Below are 8,275 nucleotides of genomic sequence, written 5' to 3'. Positions count from 1 at the left end.
AAATTTTAAAAAATATTAAAAAAAACACTTAAAAGTAAGTAATGAACTCAGGGAAAATTCAGGATATCAAATTAAAATAGACCATAAAATTAATTTCTACACACTAACTACCAATTTTCTGTAAAAAATAAACAAAACATTCCCCTTTACACCGGAATCAAAAATAAATATTTATGATGACACTTCATTAAGGAGCGAAATTCTCTTTAAAAATGAACTATATTAATGACAAACTTTCAAAAAGGCACAGAAATGTGAAGATAAATACGTTGATGGTTTAGAACATCATAAATCCACTGTGCCACCAAAAGAAAGTGATCTACGGTGGTGAAGTAATGCTTGCATATAAGTTGTAAAGAATTGAATCTAAAACTGGAGCTGACTATAAGTCAGAGGGACATGCAAATTGGGCGCTCCCTATACTGATTAAACCAGCCCAGTTTTGACCCTCAATCTGCAGTGGAGCCCCAGTTCCAGGATCCCCAGGTGACACGATTCAGTGCTCAGGGCACAACACAGACAAACCACCATGGAGTCTGTGCTCAGCTGGGTTTTCCTTGTCACTATTTTAAAAGGTAATTCATGGAGAACAAGGGACCTTGAGTACGTGAGTGCAGGTGAGTGAAAGAAACAGGGGATGTGGGACCATTTTCTGACCAGGATGTCTTATGTTTGCAGGTGTCCAGGGCGAGGTGCAGCTGGTGGAGTCTGGGGGAGACCTTGTGAAGCCTGAGAGGTCCCTGAGACTCTCCTGTGTGGCTCGGGGTTCACCTTCAGTAGCTACTGGATGAGCTGGGTCCACCAGGCTCCAAGGAAGGGGCTACAATGGCTCTCAGAAATTAGCGGTAGTGGAAGTAGCCCAAGCTACGCAGACGCTGTTAAGGGCCGATTCACCATCTCCAGAGACAACACCAAGAACACGCTGTATCTGCAGATGAACAGCCTCAGAGCCGAGGACATGGCCGTATATTACTGTGCAAGGTACACAGTGAAGGGACCTCAGTGTGAGCCCAGACACAAACTTCCCTGTAGAAAGGGATCAGTTCCAACAGGGGGTGCGCACTCCTCACCACTTTTGTATTGAAGGCCTAGGAGCAGGTGCAGATGGACATTCTTGGCAGGTTTCCTCTCAGGGTCTGGGCTTCCTCTCCATGGAGCAGTTTCCCCCAGGAGTCTCTCTGAACAGTTGATTGTGTGTTTACCTATTTCGTCTCTTTCTTAGAGACTTAGAATTCAAATATAGCACTTGCACTTACTTGTACTTAACTTTTCCTGACCCAAAGTATTAATCAATTACAAATAACTCCATTCATGTCATCTGAACAGTTTCATGAGTCATTTTGGCACTCTCTTTGGATCACAGGACTCCATGATAACTGTTGTCTTGCACATCACGGTATTCAGTAATCTCCATTCAACACAAGAGAAAAGAGACATTCTACAAAAATGTTAACGGCCTGGGAGTGAGAAAAATTCCCAGCATGACATGGTAGGGAGGTGGACTCTGAGGTCATCCACACACACACAATCAAGAGAGTGTAAGCTTTAATTAAATACCTTCACCCCTATATCCGATGAGAGCCAGGCAGGCCTCTCATCACGTCATAAATGCCTGGATGATGCCAGGGAGGTCACTAGCTTAGGTGTGTGTTGTGGGTCAGTGTTGGGGACAGGATCTTGCTCCATGGGATTTGGGGAGGTGGAGGTGCCCCAGGGGAGCACTAAGGTCAGGAGGTGTAGTCACATGATTCGATCGGGGCCCTAATACACCAGGACTGGGAAAGCTCCCTGCAACCTGGCCGCATGTGAGGTGATGGGGAAAGGACGGGCTAGGACGTGGGTGCTCTCCAGACACCACATCGGTCTGCACCTGGACCTCAGACATCCCAGATTCCAGATCTGTGAGAATGAGTGTCTGTTGTTTGATCCATCCAGTCCATGTACGATGTTCCAGGAGTTGGGACAGGCTAAAGTCATTTTTTTCTTTGTTTAAATTGAATTTACCAAAATTTACTACACACTCAGTGCTCATCACATCAAGTGCCCTCCTTAACTCCAATCACCAAGTTCCCCCATCCCCCACCCCCTCCCTTCCAGCGGCCCTCAGTGTTTTTCCCCAGAGTTAAGTGTCTCTCATGATTTTTCTTCTTCTGTAGTATTACCCAACTAAGTTTCACTCCTTCCTTTATGGTCTCTTTCAATATTTCCTATATTCCACATGTGAATGAAACCATATCATTGCCTTTCTGTGATTAATTTCTCTCAACATAATACCTCCAGTTCCACCCATGTTGAAGGAAATGTTATTTCATGTTATTCATCATTTCTGACAGCTGTGTAATATCCCATTGTATATATAAACCACATTTTGGGTATACTTTTATTAGAGTTCGATTAGCAAACATATATTATAACAGCCAGTACTCATTCTTTAAATGGCGCCCCTTAGCTCCTGTCATCCAGGGACCCCAACTCCCAGACCATCTCCCCTTCCACTCTCCTTGTTTCCTTTTTAGTTTCCCCATAGTTAGGAGTTTCACATGTACTGTCACTGTCTCTGATAATTCCCACTCATTCTATCCCCTTTCCCCTTTATTCCCTTCCACTATCTCTTATATTCTTTGTATGAGTGAAACCATACAATGTTTGTCCTTCTCTGAATCACTTACTTCAGTCAGAATAATACACTCCACGTCCATCCACGTTGAAGCAAATGGTGGGTATGCGTTTTTCTAATGCCTGAGTAATGTCCCAGTGTATATATAGACCATATGTCCTTTATCTATTCATCTGTTGATGGACATTGAAGCTCCTTCCGCAGTTTCTTTATTGACTCTTCTGTAGAAGGGCATCATGATTCTTCCCACATTTGACTATTGTGGACATTGCTGCAGTGAACAGTGGGGTGAAGGGGTCTCTATATTTCATTACATTTGCGTATTTTGGGTAAATACCCGGTAGTGTAGTGACTGAAACATAGGGTGGCTTTATTCTCACTTTTTCAGGACATTCCATTCTGTTTTCTGGAGTGGCTGAACAAGCCTGCATTCCCACAAAAAGTGAAAGAGAAAGTTCCACTTTTCTGGATATCCTCACTTATGTTTATTGATTCTGGCCTTGTTACTTTATCCATTCTGAGTTATATAAGTGGGATCTTAATGTGGTTTTCATTTGTATTTCCCTGATGACAAGTCATGTGGTTCACTTTTCTCATCTGCCTGTTGGCCATGTGTAGGTCTTCTTTGGAGAAATGTCTTTTTGTGCATTCTCTCCATTTCTTGACTGAATTGTTTGTTTTGTTGGGTGCTGACTTTGTTAAGGAAATATCTTGTCCTATTCTGTAGGTTGCCTTTTATTTTATCGCCTGTTGCATTGTTCTACAGATTCTACCTTGAAGAAGTACTAATAGTTTACTTTCCCTATATTTCTCTGTTGTTTCCTATGCCTTTTGAGAAGTGCCTTGATAGCAGTCACTGCAGCTGAGGTCAAAAAGTTGCTACCAAAAAAAAGAAAAAGAAAAGTTGCTACCTGAATTTTCCTCTAGGAGTTTGATGGATTAGTGTCTCCGATTTTGGTAATTTATCCATTTTGAGTTTATGCTTGTGTTTGGTGTAGCTGAATGGTCCACATTCATTCTTATGCAGGTGGCTGTACAATTTTTTTCAGATCTATTTATTGATCAGGCTTTTTTTCATTTGATATTTTTTCTTGCTTATTGAGGAGGAGTTGCCCATAGACTTGAGGGTCCATTTCTGCATTTTCTGCTCTGTTCCATTGTTCTATGTGTTGTTTTTGCAAGTACCTGGCTATCTTGATGATAAAGACTTTATAATAGAGCTTGTCGGCAAATATTGTTTTGCCCAACAGCTGTAGGATTTTTGATGGCCAAAACGTTTCTACCTATTTGGCTATCTAGGAAAGGAATTGAAGAAGACACAAAGAGATGGAAAACCTTCCATGCTTATGGATTAGAACAATAAATAGTGTCAGGGCACCTGTGTTGCTCAGAGTTTGAGTGCCTGCAATTGGCTTGGCTGATCCTGGGTTCCTGGAATGGTGTCCTGAATTAGGCTTTTGGAAAGGATCCTGCTTCTCCCCCTGCCTATGTCTCTACCTCCATCTGTGTGACTCTCCTGAATAAAAAAATAAATATTTAAAACAAAACCAAAAATAAGTACTGTGAAATCTCTATGCTGCCCAGAACCTTCTACATATTCAAAGAAATCCTTATCAAAATATCCTGGAGATTTTTCACAGAGTAGGAACATATAACCTTAAGATTATTATGGCACACAGAGAGATATGAGGGACACATTGATGCTGTGGCGTTGCCCTGCTGTATTTGTTTTGAAAAGTATCCGTTAGCCTCCCTCATCTTGTGAAGGGTGCATTTCTCACCTGGACCTAGGACTCACCTCTTGCAAACCATAGGTATCTGTTAAAAACTCACAGTGGACACACGGAGAATTTGATACAAGAGAGTCAGAGATACTCAGACACTTTGGAACTTCAGTTTAAGAATGTTCTTTTTTAACATTTCCAGAAGATGAGGATGTGATAACCCTGTGGGATATGTGTCTCACCATCAGCTTACAGGGTTGTGTTGTACTGATGGCTGTGATGTGTGCGCCCTGTCACTGGTGAACATTTGGTGCCCTTTGTCCTCATTTCAAACCCACCTGCATCTGTGAGTCTCCCTTTGGACATGAGATCAGATTCCCTTTAGGATTTCCTCAATGGAACCCCTCAAGGGACCTACATGACTTATTTACTTTTTATCATTTTAATTAAATGCAAACATTTTTATCATGGGATATGCAACAACCAGGTAACATGACTTGGTCATGTCAATATCCAACAGCCCTTCATCCTATTCCATAGTCTACATATGAACTTACATGGCGCTGAAGCTGTTTCAGGGAAGGTTAGTCCACTCATGGTCAGCAAGGCAGAGGAGCAGCTCCAAATGCCCAGAAGCATGCCAGTAGTTGGCTTTGCGGATTTCATTTATATTTATACACATAGCAGCTGTCCTGAAATACACACACTCAGAACATAACATGAGAGGATGGAGCATGGGATGGAGCACACAGTTCCTCTAGCAATATGCAGCCCCTGGACCTGAGATGGGCTTGGATGAATCTGTAAATCACAGTGCAGTTGATAATGGATTATCATTTGCTATTGGTTTTGTTTCCTCTGAAGATTCTCACACCCTACCCTGTTGAGGCCTGTTTTGGGGGTTTTGTGACTCTCTTCCTGGCTGTATCAGAGAGTTGTTCTGAACATGGCCTCCTACCTCTGGCCTGGGGTTGAATGCTTGCATCCCCACTCTTCAGGGAGCCCTCACAGGAGAGCCATCAAGCTGTCCTGTCCTCAGTTTACAACTGAACCCAGTCTTTACCTTGCCTGTGTCTAAGCTGTTTTATCTCAGACACATGAATGAGTCTCTAAATGTCAATATGAGGTATTCCAGTGGTGTGGACCTGGGATGGTCCTCCGAGCAAGGGTCTCATGGTCTCTTACTTTCTGCCTGCTGGTCTCAGGATAGAGGCACAAGACCACACATAGTTCAGTTTATGGAAACACAAATCACAATGCCTGCACTCTGACATAATGTTTACCCATCTCCAGAATCCTGTCCTTCTTTACCATCCGTCACATCATGCCGCTTTTTGTTTGTAGGACTCAGGGGGACCACAGATCCTGGAAATTTCCCCACTTTGCCACTTGAGCACCATCATACCAGGTTCGTTCCATGCAGGACCAGAATTCTTTTTTTAAATTATTTTTTATTGGAAGGCAAGTCCTGCCCCCATTCTGTGCTGTCCTTCTCCACAGGAGATCTGTCCCAGGTTCCCCTGCAGGAGTCTGGATCTGGGCTGGGGAAACCCAGGCAGACCCTTACACTCACCTGCCCCTTCTCTGAGTTCTCACTGCGCATGTCAGTGAGGGTGTCACATGGGTCCATCAGCCTCCAGGGGAAGGCCCTGGAGTGAATGCCAAAGTCTGGAGGAAAAGGCTGAGTACCACAACCTGTCTATGAACAGCAGCAAGAGGCATAGAAAGTCCAACACCTGGAAAGATAAATGATAATGTTTCACACCAGAAGCACATCTATTCAACGTGACGAACAACCAGCTGATGAGATACAGCAGAGCATCTGCCATGAAATCACAAGTTCATGTTTGAGCATGGGAACAGAATTGCTATAGTTTATGAAAACAACACCCTGAAAATCAATTCCAATAATCTATATTTATATAATATGTAAACACTGAGTTACTAGAGACCAAGTACGGAACAGGTCAACACTGAGGAGACCAGGGAAAAAAAAACAAGACTTTGCAATATATTGTCAACGGAGAAACTATTCATAGGCAATCACTAATCATGAAATAGGAATGTTATAGATAAAATATCAATATGCATAATACCAAATATTAAGAATACACTTTGTGAAAAATCAACTAGGTGAACCTGTTGAACAACCAGACTGATCAGATACAACAGAGCATCTTACATTAAATCACAAGTTCACGTTTGAATATGAGAAAAAAATTCGTACAGCTTACAAAAAGAGCAACATGATCGGGATCCCTGGGTGGCGCAACGGTTTGGCGCCTGCCTTTGGCCTAGGGCGCGATCCTGGAGACCCAGGATCGAATCCCACGTCGGGCTCCCAGTGCATGGAGCCTGCTTCTCCCTCTGCCTATGTCTCTGCCTCTCTCTCTCTCTCTCTCTCTCTGACTATCATAAATAAAAAAAAGAGCAACATGAAAATCAATTGCCAAATTCTATATTCATATAAAAAAATAACACTGATATAGTAGAGACCAGTTAGGGGGCAGGTCAATACTGAGGAGAGCAGGGAAAAGAAAACAAGACTTTTCAATATATTGTCAATGGAGAAACTATTCATAAGTAATCATTAATCATGAAATCAGAATGTTATAGGTAAAAATCATTATGCATAACACCAAATATTAAGAATACTCTTAGTGAAAATCAGCTACATTTTTCTACCCATGTATTTATCAAGGTAATAAAATACAAGATATGGACCAAGAGAAAACTTGCACAAATTTAATAACCAACAAAGAACTTTCACCTGCATATCATAATCACCCTCAAAACTCAGTGGAAAAAAAACAACAGAATTCATATATAAAACAGGCAGATCTTTGGACATGTTATACAGGAGGGTACAGATACATGAAGTAAGCACAGGAGAGGACACATCCCACCAGGATCTTTCAGGGTAATTCACGTCAACCACAATGAGGTGCCCTATACACTCATCACAAGAGCTCAGGTATGAAAGAAGCACTGACCATAACATCCTGGGAAGCATGCAGGACACCTGGGCCTCAACACTGCAAGTAGAAATGAAAAATGAAACAGAAGCCCTGGAAAATCATTTTTCTGTTCCTCCTGAAATTAAAGATGGATAACCTACCAGGGGACATGGAAATCCCACTCCTCAGTGATTGCTCCAGCATAAAGAAACCCAATGTTCTTGTAAAAATGGCATGTGATGAATTATAGTGTCTTCATTTCTGTTAGAAGCCTAGAAACCCCCCCCAAAAGCCTGCGTGATTTAAAGAATAATGCCAGTAGAAAACATCCATCAATGGGACGGGATTCTGTGATAAGAAGCCATACTATTGATGCACACCCAGGATCCCAGGGGAACCTCAAGGACATGCTGTTCCATGAAGCTCAGCAGTCTCGCAGATGACAGGCCATGCAGCCTGGGGCATTTGTACAGCCAGGCCAGGGTCACAATTGTTTGGTTGGGCTTTCTGTCCCTCTCTCTTCCCCAAACCCAAATGATGAGCTCCTCTGCATCAGGCTGCATGCTCCCCTCCTGTGCACAATGTCCTCAGGTGTGGGATGTCCACACTCTGAAAAAAACCACCTCTTGTCCTCTGATGGGGGGTTCCTGAGAGTCTGATGTGTGTTGTGATAGGAACTGTCCCCTCCAGCATCTCTGGCTCTGGCTCTCTCCTGCATCTGAGCATCTGAGCATCTCCTGCATCTGAGCATCTGAGCATCTGAGCAGGACTAGGTTAAGACACCTCCACTGAGTCCATCTGTCTCCTGCTACTGTTTCTCCCCACAACCTGAGGTCTAGACCTTCCTCTCACTCAGGTGGAAACGATGTCAAGTGTTTGGGAACAGAGTGAGGTCACAGTTTTAATCAGCTGTCCGCAGAGGATCCCACTACTGTTTGTTTTCTATAGAGAAATAAATATAGAAGAACTTGTCCAGA

At 42.9% G+C, this 8,275-nt stretch overlaps 1 pseudogene; it reads left to right on the top strand.

The window, feature by feature from the left end:
• The first annotated feature begins 529 nt into the window (after nt 1–529).
• On the top strand, nt 530–5,999 carry LOC119869059 (annotated as a pseudogene).
• Nucleotides 6,000–8,275: the final 2,276 nt, after the last annotated feature.

Source organism: Canis lupus, chromosome 8 (assembly GCF_011100685.1).
Source record: "Canis lupus familiaris isolate Mischka breed German Shepherd chromosome 8, alternate assembly UU_Cfam_GSD_1.0, whole genome shotgun sequence".
NCBI classification, from domain to species: domain Eukaryota; kingdom Metazoa; phylum Chordata; class Mammalia; order Carnivora; family Canidae; genus Canis; species Canis lupus.
The sequence above is the reverse complement of the archived record's forward strand: the minus strand, read 5'-3'. Positions and strand labels throughout refer to the sequence as shown.